Consider the following 15,651-nt stretch of genomic DNA (forward strand, 5'->3'; position numbering starts at 1 on the left):
AGTAACTGTTAGCATTTTCAAATTGGATCACAGGAAAAATAACATGTTTGCTCCTGAGTTTGGATTTGAGATTGTAAGCACAGGACATCTGGCTGCATATGACCTAATTTTCCCCCTGCATAAACATTTCAGCTGCTACCATTCCTTGCACAGTAACATCCAGGAGTAAGCATTTTAAGGCTCCTGCTTTGGGAAGAAAACCTGTTCACAAGTAGTAGCCGTAGGTACTTTATAGCCTGACAATCAAAATAGCACAGGTTGGTGTTTTCATCATGTATCAAAGTGGTGGCTGGCTCCTGCCTTGGGTGTGCTGGGCTCTGCTCCTCCCAAATCTCATTCAGCTTGCTAGTCTTTTCGTGTTGCTCTGTCTTGGCAGTGGCATGTAGTGGTAGTGTAACAACACTTGGTATAAACCTTCAAGCTGATACAAATCACAAGCCCTTTAGGCCACGGCAAAGCCTGTCTCTAGAGCATTTGTACACAGAGTGCAAAATCCCTGTGAAGGGCTATGCAACAGGTGTTCAAATGGACAGGCATTCTTAGGGACTAAAAAAGGACCAAATAGCTAAATAACCTTGTTTTCTCAGTATTAGCTTCATAAAAAATACATTCATTATGAATAACAGGTTTGTTTGTGTCTTGGTTTGGAAAGACAGGTGTCTGCTAAGGAAGGCAGGAGCCTCCCCTAAAATGGAAAAAATGTAAACCCCCTCCCTCCAAATTTTTATAAATTTTAAATTAAGGGGCTCTCAGGCAAAAATATTGGAGCAGGAATAACAGTTCTTTATTAGGGAAGAAAATTAAAAGATAAAATAAACAATTTTGTAAACCAAAACAACACTGACAGTCAGAATACAACCTGACACCCTGTTGGTCAGGGTGCTGGTAGCAGTCCAATTGGAATTGTGGCTGCAGCCCTCCTGGAGTATCAGGAGTGGTTCTGTTGGAGCAGAGATCCTGTAGAAGGGTGTATTCTTCCTCTGCAAATCCAGGGGACGACGCAGCTGTTCCTCTGGGAAATCCAGTGGAGAAGCTGTCTTGCTGTCCCAGGATCTCAGATTATATCTAGGTGGGAATGCTTGGCTCCTCCCTCTGGGAAGAGTGTCTCACAGTAGGTTGCTGTAATTCTTATCAGTCATGCAGTGACATTCAATAGCCCACTATCAGCAGATGTCTCTCCGGAAGGAGGATTGGTTGTGGAAGAGATAAAGAAAAACTGCACAATTAACAGAGTATAACAGCCACACCTCTAACAGATGGCAAAGAGAATACATCTTGCCTTGCAATCTGGGACAGTATGCCACTGTACTCCCAACCCTCCATTGTGCTATGTGCATGAATGTGCATCTGAGACCCCATTGCAGCCATCACAGAATGGCAATGGTTTTAAACCAGAGCCAAATAAGGTATGTTATGTACTATTTATATAGAAAGTGTGTTTCATAAGATGTGGCTGACTCTTTTCTCTTCAAGCAGAAGTTTGGAAAATGTTGAAAGAGAAACAACAGCATTAAGACATTCCTGCCCACAGGACAAAGCAACACATGCTCTTTCCCCCATCATAAAGCAAATTATAATAGTGTTCCAACAAAAATACAGCCTGTTGCTCCTAGACCTACTTAGGAATAACAGGAATAAGGCAGAAGAAAAAGCAGGCTCCTAAGATTCAAGAAAACAAACCACAGCCTTCTGCTTAAAGGATAAAGCCTCTGTGATTAAAAGCAATTTCTGTAGACCAAGCTACTGGAATAAAAATCTTAGACTGATATTTTGTTGAATACGAGTCTATATTTATCTCATGGATTAAAAGTGCTGTGATGGATGTATGCACTTAAATGTTCTATTTCGTCATTTTCACTAATTCCTAGTAAAATAAGCTATTTTAACTGCATCTAACAGTAGGGTTTCTGATATGGTAGGCTTTTCTGAATGGCTCTTTATCTCTGGAACTGTTCTGTACATGGCAAAATATGTTAGCCCTCTGGAACAGCTGCCTGAATGATTAAATCACAAACTATGGTTTCCAAAGTTTTTCGTCCTTTCAATTTCAAAAAATTGTGAGAGTCCCAAACAGCCCATACATGTGCTTTATGCCAGAGTTCCTCTTTTTTTGCTTTTGTTTCGTTTAGGTTTTTAATTTTTAAAAAAGAAAGGCATGCAGCACAGTATGATCTGCTTCAGCACTCGAATATCTTAGAGTAACAACAGTGATAGTTTGCAATTCACAGAGGTCTGGCCATTGTTGATTCAGTCTTACTAGTATGGAGTCTGAATATCACATAAATTAAATTTTTTCTGTCCATCACTTTCAAAAAGTGAATTTTTGAGTTGCTACACAAAGGCTGCAATGAACCATGGAAAATGTTGAAAGATATTGTTGAGATGGATCCTTAAGGGCAGCAATGCCAGAGCAGAGAACAGACATAATGCAAGACTAAAGGAGATCAAATTGGTCTTGAGAATACACTTCACAGGCCAGAGCAAAGCTTGAGATTCCAGAATTTGTCCGAACTACGCATTGCTCCTTTGCTGTCAGCAACCATCTGTGAAAACAGCTGTCAAGGATTTTCACCTCCCTCTAGTGCCCATTAGTCCCTCTAGTTCGCCTCTCTGAAGGGTGACAGCCTGTTGCTGCTGGCAGCTGTTCACAGATGATGAAGTCCATCTCACAATTTCAGGTTTACTTTTTGCCTGTGTTGCTATAGGTACAGCATTTCAATTTTATTTTCATTTACTTCTTCAAAACATAAGACAATTGCTAAAAAAGCATAATTCAAACTGCAAGCTTGTACTCAGCACTTAGGAAATCCAAGAGTGAAATACTTTAATCAAAATTCCTTATATCTCTGCAACAGGCTTTGATGTTTTTTAATCTGTTTTTCTGGAAAAGAAAAAAAAAAAAACCACAAGAAACCCAAAACAAAGACAAAAACCCAAAGAATTCCAACCCAGCAAAGAATGTGCTGTGATTCTTTTCCTCACCTGGCGGGCTTTTTCTGTCAAAATTTTTGAGCCAATTAGCCCCCCAACTTCTGCTTTACCAGGCAGGTGGGAGGAACACACAGTTCCAGCTCAGTGATGAATGAGGAAATCAGTGGCTAAAATGATTAATTGTAGTGTTTGGCATCATATAAGGAAATACATGATGCAGCTCTATGGCACTTTTGTGGCTGCAGTCACCTACTGTAGGTGCTGTTTTCTCCTTGTGAGTGTTTAGGAAAGAAGGAGAGGAGAGCTGAAAGGACAGAGGCACATGGAGGGTGAGGGGACAAACAGGGACAGAAGGAATTTTATGTGAAAGGGCATTGCAGCTCACTTTGTGTGTTGCCCATGGGTTGGCACATTTCCATGGAGTGCCATCCCTGCTGTGACACAGATAATTCTGTTCTTCGGAAAGGCATTACTTGGTTGTGTGCTTTTCTTGCTCTGCTCACCTGCTGCAGAAAATGGAGGCTGTGCAGGATGATGGAAGCTAATTCCATTCCCAAGCAATAGGTATCAAGCATCACCATGGGTAATTGGATTCTCCTGCATCCTGGGCGTTATTCCTTTATTTGGAATGGTGCAGGAGATTTTGTCTTCTCCAGTTTTATTGGAGGGGGAAAAGGGCTAAAACTGTAGGTTTCTATGCTGGAGTTATTTCTGCTACTTGCTTGAACTACAGGTAATTAAACAGTGTGTTGAAACAGCGTGGTTTGCTTGTGGTTTACTGAGAGAAACCAGTTTAATCTTTATTTATGCCTCAATATATATTATAAATCCATTTTATGACATGGGGTTGATGCCTCAGGTTTTAGCTTTTATATTTTTCAAATTCTGTGCTGCTTTAGTGTGTGGGTCTGGGCTTCATATAAGGGGATAGTGAGCTCTCTGTGAAGACCAAGCTCTCTTGGGGACCCAGGACAGCCAGTCCAGATCTCAGGCCCAAGAGCATAAACAATGGTGAAATTGTTATAAATGAAGTCCCATATGTCTAATTTAATAAACCACGAACTTAAAATTTAGCAGCAGTTTTAACTGAGATAAAATACTGCAATCAAATATAATCCAGTAGTTACAGAAAGAAATTTGGCAGTGCTTTGGATAAAGCATAAGCAAAAACCGATCAATTGGGATACGGAGAGGGCTTCCCACCCTGCCTCACGTACAAAAGGCAAAAGGATCCAAACACAACTTATATACTGTATGCTAATACATATCCATTAATACTTTCCCATAAATCTCCTGTTTCCAATTCTTGAAATTTACGTCACTATAGCGCATGCTCCCGCTGTTGCTAAGGGGTCTTCTGGCTCTTTGGTGGTCTCTTTGGAGGAAGGCTCACTGTCTTCCTCGCTGTCCTCTGAATAACCTGGCAAGCTGTGCATGCGCCCCAAGTCTTGTGTTATGTAAGTAAGCACTATGTTCCATTTAGCCTTATTATTTCGTACATAAGACCATTATTTTAGAATTCCTGTCTGGAATTGTCCCAACTTTATTCATGGCAAGGCTGATCCTGTCCTGGGAGTTGTCTTACACATGCCAATTTTGACTTGGGAGTCTTCCTAAGTTTTGTTCATCAAGGCCGATTCTGATCGCCTGTATCCTGTTTCCCACAAGTATTATCTACAAAGAAACCCATCTGCTTCACTAATCACATATACTTTTCCAATTATTTTCCCAAAATATTTATATAATTACAATTTTGTTAGCATGAATCACCTCCATTTATCACAAAATGAAGAGAGAAAAACAAGAAGGATGGAGCTTCATGGGCTGGAGCTGTAATTGGACAATTAACTCCAATATGCTAATGGACCAAAGCTTTTGGAAGTGTGAGATCCCGTGACCAGTTGTCCATTTTCATGACCATTTTGGGTTCACCTGGGTTGTAGCCCTGGCTGGGCTCTTGTGCTGCCCAAGGTGGATCTATTGAAGCCTCCTAGTAAATACCTACTTTATTCTTTACCTCTGTCTAGTCTCTGTTCTAGGTCAGCCTTCTCAAGGCATCAGGGTGAAAAATACTAAAGGGGCTGTACACATGCGGGGAGCCTTATGCAAGAGGCAGCTGGGACATGTGAGGGGGAAAGAGACCACCAACATTACAGTCTCTAAACAGGCAACCGCTTTGGAAAATGGTGGGAAGCCCTATCTCTGAGGGGACTTTGTCTTCTTAGAGCAGAGAAAGCCTCCACGAACAGGCCACAAGCAAGTGACTGACCGACTGACACCCTCCTTGTGGTGGGACAGGCCCCTGGATGCCTGGGAAAAAATGCCCAGGAAATCGGGCTACGGGAGGAGTCCAAAAAAGCATTTAACTGTGACATAATTAGCCCTGACTTTTTTTTTTTTTTAGTTTCATGGAAGGAGTGGGGTCTCACCTGGAGGTTCAGCTCGTTCGGCCCCCCTCTCTTGCACACATGCTCTATCTGCCAAGCAGATGCTGACAGGGTGTCCTGAGTGTGATAGATGAGTAATGCAATGGCTGACTCTCACAACTACAAGGCAAATATTATGTATATTTTAAGAGAAGCTTTATAAATTTATAGTTATGTTTTACCCTCATCCTTTCATTGTTATCGCAGCATGGCCTGGGTAGTCAGGGCATTTGGGAAGGTCGGCTTGTTACTATGGCAACACCTGACCTCCAATCAAGATGTAAGAAAGTGATCTCCACCACTGGACAGCAAAGAAAGAGTTGATTGACAAGACTTTGGGGGGAGCTAAAGGGTTAAAAGGCGAAATATCCGTTGTGTGGATGAGGACATGGTGAAAAAAATTCCTTTGCTCACTGTTGCCACATTTCTCTTCACAGAGAAAAGCAAGACACAGTTCTTCCCAAGGATTTCTGAGATTCACATTCCCTGTACCTCAGAGAAAGGGAAAACACAATTCTTATCACTTGCTGTGCCTGTGTTGTGCCAAAGTAGAATGCAATATGGAGACTGTTTACCCAGAGTGATGGGTAAACCCCATAGGCCTTCCTTGGCCTATGAAGGTCAAGAGTGTGTGTGTGTCTGGACTGTCGGCTGAGAGTCCCGGGACAGCCAGGAGATGAGTGCAGTTCTGTGCAGAGTGAGTGCTTGGCAGATTCAGTCTAGATTTATGTAATATAGTATAATAAAGTAATTAATTAGCCTTCTGATTATACAGAGTCAGATGCATCATTCTCTCCTCTCCAACGTTCTGGGACGCCTTGATACTATAGCTCATGGCACTGTAATATTTTCTCCATTCAGTCTTCTGTTGCATTTTTCATAATGTTTTAATAAACCTTTTAAACATTTTGGAAGTGGGAATAATTTCTCACATGAGGTACAGTGGTAACTCTCCTTTCCTCTCTCTACTCCCTTTTCTGTCCCCCTTTGGTAGGAACACTTATCTTTCTTTATCAATAAACACTTCTCAGATATAATATTGCTGCGTTTTTTGAGTTGGGAATCCTCGCCAACTCCCCTTGTAGCAGGATGGGACATTTCTCTATCTGCAGACGTTAGCACTTCTACTTGATATTTTACCCAACTGAAATTATGGTTTTAGCACGCTCTGAAAGGATGATTTTGATTAATGTCTAACAGCTCCTGTGTAACAAACAGGAAACTTCTGAGCAACAGAAAATTCTTCTTTGTGTAGTCAGTTAATTATTTGTAGAAGATTTCATGTGCAAATCCAGTCTCTTACTTACCTAAAAATCTTGCTTTTTTAGTTTCATAACTAAAAATAGTTTCCCTTTAAAATTAAAAACCTTCATGACTTGGAGATGTTCAAAAAAATATATGCGTGAGCTCTGCTTTAAAAAAAATATAGGCGTGCCCTAGGAAAAGTGTTAAAATTGTTGTAGTTGCTGTGTTTCATCTCAGGAAGTACAGTTGCCTGTGTGTTATCTTAGTTCAGCACTGACTGTGGTATGCAAACCAATTAAAGAGGGAAATATAGAGAAGTGAAGAGGAGAGAGAAAAATATGTATGAAAATGGTATTTTCTCTTTCTGTTCTGTAATATAATTAAATTACTGAGGCCCATGGAGGTTCATTGATCACTCCCGCAAAATGTGATGATTTTTGAGAGACAAACATATGTATGAAAATGGTATTTTCTCTTTCTGTTCTGTAATATAATTAAATTACTGAGGCCCATGGAGGTTCATTGATCACTCCCGCAAAATGTGATGATTTTTTTTTTTTTCCTGGCTTCCTTCTTCCTGCATAAGGCTATCTTCTTTCTGAGTAGTTAATGGGAAATGTTATTATCCAGTGAGGGCTAATTGAGCATAATTAACCATTGGATAACTCACATCATCAAGCAGAAGAGGGCAGTAAATCAAAGGGAGTAAGATTACTAAAACCTGGGACAGAGAAAGAACTGCTCATCCCCAAACCCTGGAGCTGAAAATTACAGGAGAAATTAATAATATATGCTTTTCTCCCACTGAAGAAAATTGGCTTGAGTTTTTGTTTGTTTGTTTTTTGTTGTTTGTTTGAGTTTTTGGTGTTTTTGTTTGTTTGTTTTTATTTGTTGTTTGTAGAAAATCCAAATCATACAAAAAATACTTTTATTCTGCTGTTTTAGTAAGTGACTAATTTCCAATTCAACATGTTCGGTGCTGAGGTTCTTATGAAGTGAATAGAGCCAAACTGGGATTAAGTGTTCAAGGCTTGACAGTTCTTGCCTCTGGGAATGTCTTTGCTACCATTTAAATTATTAATGAAAGTCTATGAAATCAAAATCATGGCAGTCTCACCTCTCTTCGCTTACTATTGGCAGCAGCAGGAGGTTACACAAAGGACTCAATTATAGTTATAAACAAAGAGAAAGGGACACTTTAAAGTGTCTGAAGTTGCTACCTTATGAGAAACCTTTAATGGCTTGATTTCTATCCCACTGCCTTTCTACATGTCTCCTCCCAGAGTCTTGTGTTCTATACCAGTTCTGAGATATCCTCACTCGCCTCTGTCAACGTGAATTGCAGAGCCTGGCTGTTTCTAAATGAAAAGTAGCTTTCAATGTATTATGCTATGGAAAACAAAAATGTCCTTGAGGACAATTATTTTGTATTTTTTCTTTAAACTAAAATAACTGAAAATAAACTGGTTAGCCTCTGTATGGAATTTCTTCTTCACCATTTCCAAACAGTTTCCCTGTATAAGAAGTGGACATTGTGTTTTGTGCTACCTCTAAATTAAGAAAAGCAACATGCCATATATATTCCATGTATTTTCCAAGTGAAAATGAGGTAAAGCCCTCTTTCACTCTGATTCTTTTTCTTTCTCAAATATTGCAACTGCTGTATTTTAAAGTCTAACATACAGCAACAAACTCCTTAGTCCTTTATTTATATGTAATTATTTCTTTTTTAAAAGCAAGATAAACTTATTCAAGCATAAAATCCTGCCTGAAACAGGTTTGTTTTGACATTGCATTGTTCCCCTGCTCAAATCACTTAACTCCCATGTATTTAATGGTTTTACAAGTCCTGCTGAGTATTAGAAGGTTCTTGACCTTACCAACTTTACAAGCAAAGTAGCACTGTGGATTTAAGGAAAGGAAGGTGTTCGGATGTTTTAGTTTGATGTTTTGCTTTATTTTATTTTGAATTGTGTATTATTAAGGGAAAATTATAAATTAGATGGAAGGAATTCAGAAAAGATTAGGTTTTAACATGCAATTTAAAGGCCTTTACAGTAAAACATAAGTTGCTTTAGGAGCTTACAGTATTGTCACAGTTATGGGAGCTGGGGAGATGACACAACATCGTGGTTTCATGCAGCAGAGAGAGCTTCCATGGTGTGCACAGCTCCTATTACCCTATTCAAAAGACTCTGCGTTTGAACCTGACTGGCTGTGAAGGGTTACCACCCAGCTCACTTGGCCAATAGCTACCTGCTTACATTCATGTCAGGGTTTGGCAGGCATCTGCTTTCTGTAGCCAAACCCCTCTTCCTTTCAGGCTCACAGACCAGCTGTTTTGCTGTCATACAGTATGAGTAAAATCAGGGGGGTGGATAGGAAGTTCAAGTAAATATGAGTTAAGTTGACACTAGTGACGTGTCTTCATAGCACAGAAACCTAGCAGCACGTCTGAAACTTTGTCTTAATTCATAGCTTCCAGCTGCAGAGTAGAGCACGTTCTTCATAACTGGTCCTGTTCTGACTGGGCTAAGGGTTATTGCATGAGTGATCTCCTGCTTGATCTGGGCAAAGGCTTGTTGCTGTTCAGGGCCCCAGTGGAAAGTGTTCTTTTTGTGGGTGACCAGGTAGAGAGGGCTCACGATCTGACTATACTCAGGAATATGCATTCTCCAAAAATCTATGGCGCCTAGGAAAGCTTGTGTTTCCTTCTTGCTGGTTGGTGGACACATTGCTGTGATATTGTTCATGACATCAGTTGGAATCTGGTGCCATCCATCTTTTGCCACTTTACTCCCAGGAACTGGATTTCTTAAGGTCATTTAACTTTGCTCTTCTTGATTATGAAGCTGGTTTTTAGGAGAATCTGGATTATTTTCTCTCCTTTTTCAAACAACTTCTGCTGTTGTGTTCCCCCACACAATGATGTCATCAATATATTGCAGATGTTCTGGAGCCTCACCTTTTTTTAGCGCAGTCTGGATCAGTCCATGGCAGATGGTAGGACTGTGCTTCCACCCCTGGGGCAGTTGGTTCCAGGTATACTGCACTCCCCTCCACGTGAAAGCAAATGGAGGCCTGCATTCTGCTGCCAGAGGAATGGAGAAAAATGCATTGGCAATGTCAATAGTGGCATACCACTGTGCTGCCTTGGACTCCAGCTCGTACTGGAGTTCCAGCATATCCAGCACAGCAGCGCTCAGCAGTGAAGTCACACAGGCCAAATGGGGCTGTTGAAGGGTAAGTGGGTTTTTCTGACCCCACCCTTGGCTCTCCAGCTCACGGATCATCTTATGGATGGGAATTACAGCATCATGAGTTATTCTGTACTGTCGGCAGTGCACTGTCGAGGTGGTAACTGGTACTCGTTGCTCTTTTACCTATAGGAATCCTACTGTAGACGAGTTCTCTGATAGTCTAGGTAAGGTGTTCAATTGCTTGATGCTTTTTGTTTCTACAGCTGCTATCCCAAATGCCTACCTGAGTCTCTTTGGGTCTTGAAATACCCACTTCGGAGGAAGTCTATGTTCAAAATGCATGGGGCCTCTGGGCCAGTCACAATAGGGTATTTCTTCTCCTCATTTCCAGTCAATCTCACATCAGCTTCTACCAAAGTAAAATCCTGTGATCCCCCTGTCAACTAGCAATAGAAACAGGCTCTGCCTCTACACGTCTTGATGGGATTAATGTGCACTGTGCACCAGTGTTGACCAAGGCCTCATATTTTCATGGTTCTGATGTGCCAGGCCAACGAATTCACACAGCCAAAAAATCACAGTTTTTCCTAGCCTCTACCTGTCTAGATGCAGGACCCCTCTAAGCCTGGTTATCTTTCTTTCCCTGGACATATCTCTCAGAGGTTCCTTCAATGGGATCAGACATGTCATGTTCATCATTTCTCGGGGTTTGGCTATGGGCCACTGGAGCTGCTTTTTTTTTTGGTGTAACTTCCTCTCTGAGTCTTGTTGTCCTTCAAGCACCCATTGCCAGACCACCCGTTGCCAGAGCAGCAGTAGATTTTCCATCTTATCTCCTTATGTTTTCTCTATAATTATGCAGGAAGAACCACAGCTCAGCTTGCGGGGTGTACCTTCTCTCTCTATCTGGGGAATGTTTGCGTTTGGTATCAGAACTTTTGATCTCACTGCCGAGATTTGGAGAAGGTCTTCTTTAATCTCCTCCCTGAGTTTCTTGTGAGTCTCCTCTATCTTATCTTCTAATTTCTGCATGTGTGTTTCTAAAACTGCAATTCTTGCATGTGTTGGGCCATGCATGGCATCTGCCTATGCTTGGATCTTCTTTTCCATATCAAGCACAGTCTCTTCTTTTTCATCCTGCTCTATTATTGCTAAAGCAGAAGCATATTTGCGTGGCCTAAGTTGTACAAGTTTTTGCCACATCACGGATGTACATGGTACCAAGTCTGGATTTACAGTGTTTACACCATCTGAGATGACAATCTCTGCCATTGCCATTTCTCTTAAGTGTTGAATCCCTTGTTCTATGGTCTTTCACTGGGTTTGCTGCATATAGAGATCGCCTGCATACAGATATTTTTGTGTCTGGGGAATGTTTGCGTTTGGTATCAGAACTTTTGATCTCACTGCCGAGATTTGGAGAAGGTCTTCTTTAATCTCCTCCCTGAGTTTCTTGTGAGTCTCCTCTATCTTATCTTCTAATTTCTGCATGTGTGTTTCTAAAACTGCGATTCTTGCATGTGTTGGGCCATGCATGGCATCTGCCTATACTTGGATCTTCTTTTCCATAACAAGTCTCTTCTTTTTCATCCTGCTCTATTATTGCTAAAGCAGAAGCATATTTGCATGGCCTAAGTTGTACAAGTTTTTGCCACATCACGGATGTACATGGTACCAAGTCTGGATTTACAGTGTTTACACCATCTGAGATGACAATCTCTGCCATTGCCATTTCTCTTAAGTGTTGAATCCCTTGTTCTATGGTCTTTCACTGGGTTTGCTGCATATAGAGATCGCCCACATACAGATATTTTTGTGCCACGCTTCCCAATACCCGTGCCCAGAGGCTGTGAGGCTTAGCCCCCCTCATCATTCCTTGGTTGATGAAAGGATCATGTGACAGGGATCCCAAATGCCTCACTTCAGTGCCATCCAGAATTGTAGCCTCACCTGCAGCATCCCAAAGACAGACTAACCAACTAATTATAGGTTCATCAGGCCGTCGGGTGTAATCATTCCTCAGGCCGCAAAGGTCCTTCAGGGAAAAGGACCCAATAGTGACTTCTGATTTTGTGTTAGTAACTGGCTATGAGGGTCCTTCCCCCGGATCATCATTGTCCACAGGCTGATTGGTTTTGGTTGTGTGTTTTCCACCTCTCATGGTAGGAGAAACAGCCATTGGCTGAGGCTCATTGTCTGGTTTAGTTTCAGGTTTAGGCTCACTGTCTGGTTTAGCTATGGGCTTAGGCTAACTGTCTGATTTAGCTACAACCTGAGTAACTGGGTTACTCAGTTGGCTGAGGTGTTGGCTGCAGCCTGAGTGACTGGGGTATTTGCTGATTTATCTCCCTGTCCCTCTGCCTCTGTCTGCTGCCCTACAGTATCTAGCAGTGTGCGATAAGCATATGCTATGGCCCAGCTTACTGCAATAATCTTTTTCCCTTTAAAGTCATCATGGCAGCTATCTCTCAGGTATTTCCCTACCTCGTCTGAGTTCTGAATTTGTTCACATGAAAATTCCCAGGCTAGGGGATCAGAAAATTCCTTCAGGGTTCATCCCATTCTCTCCCATTCTCCACAGCACTCAGAATTTTCCATACCTGGGTCTACTTCTGGGTCAGGGGTCTGTCTCATCAGCTCTTCTGGACATCTCAGTCCTCATTCTAGAGAAGTTGCAGACCATATAAAGGAATTACCAGATTAAATACAAGGAAGGTCTCTTTTAACATTCATGGGAAACTGAACTTTCTCAAAAAGTGACTTAACAGATTCAAAGAAGACGGAAAGGAAAGGCTGGGAAACCTCATCCCCCACTCTTCTTCTGGGCGCAACAAACTGGGTACAATTACTAATAAACCCCCAAAACATGCTACTCGAACTAGGATGCAAGGTAGGATGAAGAAACTATAAACCACACGTATCGTGAACAGACTCCAGTACCTCTGTAAACTCTTTATAAATCATTATCACTGAGCCTAGCAAAACAGCTATTCGAATCTGTGCCCCTCTACTGTAAAAACTGTGTGTTAGGGACAATACTGCAGCTATTTCTGGATAAGAAAATAAGACTAGGGACCAGAAAGGTATCAAAACCTCAAAATAGCCTACGGACAAAAAACATGAAGGCTTCCACTCGAACATCACAAATTCAAGCAACATGGCTACTTACTGCCTTATTCCAATACAGAGCAAGTACAACTAAAATGCAATCAGTGCAGGTTTTTTTCTACTTTCTCAAGACACGTTGGGTACCAAAAATGTATTTGTCCTGATTTATGGCAAATCTGGGAGAAAACCTCTAAAGGGGCTCCTCTAGAAAGCAGATTTAAGCATTCCCTCCCGCAGCTGGCTTGGGAAAAAAAGATTTCCTTGGAGAAAAGTGGAAGAAAAACCTGTTTATTTAACAGGCAAAGCATTCACCATCACAAAAATTTATAAATATTAAACAATAAATCCTCCTGTCAATCTGAAGAGATGACAAACTCAGAAAGTCCTTTTTGTGGGTTGCAGCTTATCTTACCGAGTCTGTTAGCAGTCCCTCCAGTGTTGGAAATGCTGCAGCCCAGACCTGGCCCAGTGGCCACAGGTATGAACTGCCGGTGCTTTTCTGGGTTTTCAGTCTAGAGCAGGTTTAAACATCTAGGAAAAAGAAAAAACAGTCAAGAGAACTTCTCTGCCTCAGCTAGCTAAAAACTTAAATAAAAGCAAAGGAAAGCTCTCTCCTGCTGTCTGACCGTGCTGCAGACAACACAGTCCAGGAGAAAGATGTGGGGGAGCAAGTGATAAAAAACTGTGTGCTTCTTCTCTCCCCTGCTTTGCTCTTGGAACAAGTCTTAAAAATGCAAAACTTAATATCCAATATAAACAAAACAGACAATTAAGGATACAAGCATCATAAAGTCACTCCAAAATGCAGGCTGCAAAAAAACTGTCATTAAAGGCTAAAATTCCCATCCATTGTTTCCAGTCTAACAAGGCAATTTTTGCCAGGAAGTATTTAATATTTTCCTCCCAATATCCCACCCTTCTCTTGACTTGCCCTTTTCTTCCATTTATTTCATAATTGTCATCTGCTATCTTCCATCATCCACTAGTAATGAAATTTTAACTCTACATCTTTGATATATTTTTGATGAAATTTACATGCTACACTATTAAAATAATTACATTTTCTAATGTGCAAACACTGAATACTGTAATTTCTAGCAGCAACATGGATATCAGCTATATTGTTAATAAATGATGTTTTTCCCCATATAATTTGAGTCTTGGTTTTAAAGGCAAACAAAAGACCTAAAAGTGATACCTCTTACCTTTCAAAGAGCAGACAACTTAAATGTTTTTTGTTAATATAAACTAGGAGCAAAATCTGTAACTGACAACATCAAAGAATATGCCTTATTACATATCTGGCAGCCTTAGTGTGTAGTAAAAGCTCAATTTTGCTATGATGTGTGCTTTACTACAAAGCCACAGCTCATTTAAATTTACACCTCAGTAGTGGCCACTTACGTAAGAGGCTGCTGGTAGCACCATCTATTATTAGTAATGTCTGACATGTTTTTGGAAAGAAAGAATCACTAGTGTTCCCATCCTTCAGGGTACAGGACTGGTATTTTTAGGGCTACCTTTAACCTCAGGGAGATGTCTGTGCCGTCCTTGAGTAAAATAACTGCCCATGTTATTTTCCTGGAAAACTCAAATTGTGTGTAACCTGTCAAAGTCAATCAGATTCCAGAGCCTAAAGACCCCTGAAAGATTTAATTTCCTTAGGAAAGGAAGCTGATGCCCTGAAAAGCAGAGGGAAGAAATATTCAGTTCAAATGTATAAGGAAGAGGAGCCAGAGCAGTAGAGCACGGGTGATAACATGCATAAAGCTGAAGACTGGAAATCAGAGTTGGTGAAGTAGGGTATGCAGAGTGCCAAAGGAGGTACGGATAGTGAGATAGGAACTGAGCTGCTGTAGCAGAGGTACGTTTGCACGCAGATGGAGGAGAGGAGCAGATGTGTGCGGCTGAACTGCCTGTCACAGGGGCTGGGCTCTTGTCAGAAGCAAGATCCTTAAATCAGACCCTGGCAACGTGCAGGCACAGGGGGCCCAAATCAGTCCGAACAAAATTATCATCCTAGAGCTCCTTTCAGCAAGTGGCTTTTCATTGCAGAAAATCTCCCTGGCAATGTAGGCATTTCTTTCTCTCTGTAATGAAAATGTAATGCCTCCTATTCAGCTAAAGCTCTTCCGTTTATTTCTGTGAAATGCCAAAGAACGGCATAATGGTTGAAGCCCAGTGTTTGTAAAGGAGAAGACCAATTCTGTTCAGAACTTCAGACCAGACTAGATCAAGGCAGTCTCGATGCATACTTGCTTCGTGAGCAGAGTCTGACAGCGCATCTCGTAACAGGATTACGAATTTGACTGGTTTCAAACCCAAGCGCTCTGTGAGCCGGCGGGGTAGAACTGGGGGCCGGCATTTCAGCACTGCCCTGACATGATCCGTTCTGCACGCCTGGGGCTCCGCAGCTGGCCAGACACGGGCTCACGGCAGCAGAACCACTGCCGGCACAGCCCCGCGCCCGCGGGATGGCAGCGCGATGTGAGCGCAGGCACCTGTTCCAACACAGCGGAGGGGCAGCGACACCCTGGTGCGCTCCTCCCCTGAGCCTCCTCGCTCCCTGCGTCCTGAACACGGGCTCCTCTCGGCTCGGGACACGCCCGCCGGGAGCAGGGAAGGATGAGAGGACGCTGCTTCACCGGAACGCTCCGGGCCCTCCCGCGCCCGGCAGCGCTCCCGGGCCTGGGCGAGCCCAGCGCAGGCGCGGAGCTCCCGCGCATGCCCGCAGCGCCCCC

The 15,651-nt window shown here is 42.1% G+C and overlaps 1 long non-coding RNA gene across 1 annotated transcript; it reads right to left on the minus strand.

Moving 5' to 3' along the window:
* Positions 1-8,674: 8,674 nt before the first annotated feature.
* Positions 8,675-15,592, minus strand: LOC121339914. The gene is made up of 4 exons (XR_005953232.1): positions 15,412-15,592; positions 13,323-13,441; positions 12,403-12,465; positions 8,675-9,693 (listed from the first exon to the last, which is right to left on the minus strand). It is a non-coding gene; the product is annotated as an uncharacterized LOC121339914 (long non-coding RNA).
* Between the last annotated feature and the right edge of the window lie 59 nt (positions 15,593-15,651).

This window comes from Onychostruthus taczanowskii, unplaced genomic scaffold (genome assembly GCF_017590055.1).
Source record: "Onychostruthus taczanowskii isolate IOZ18803 unplaced genomic scaffold, ASM1759005v1 scaffold38, whole genome shotgun sequence".
NCBI lineage: Eukaryota > Metazoa > Chordata > Aves > Passeriformes > Passeridae > Onychostruthus > Onychostruthus taczanowskii.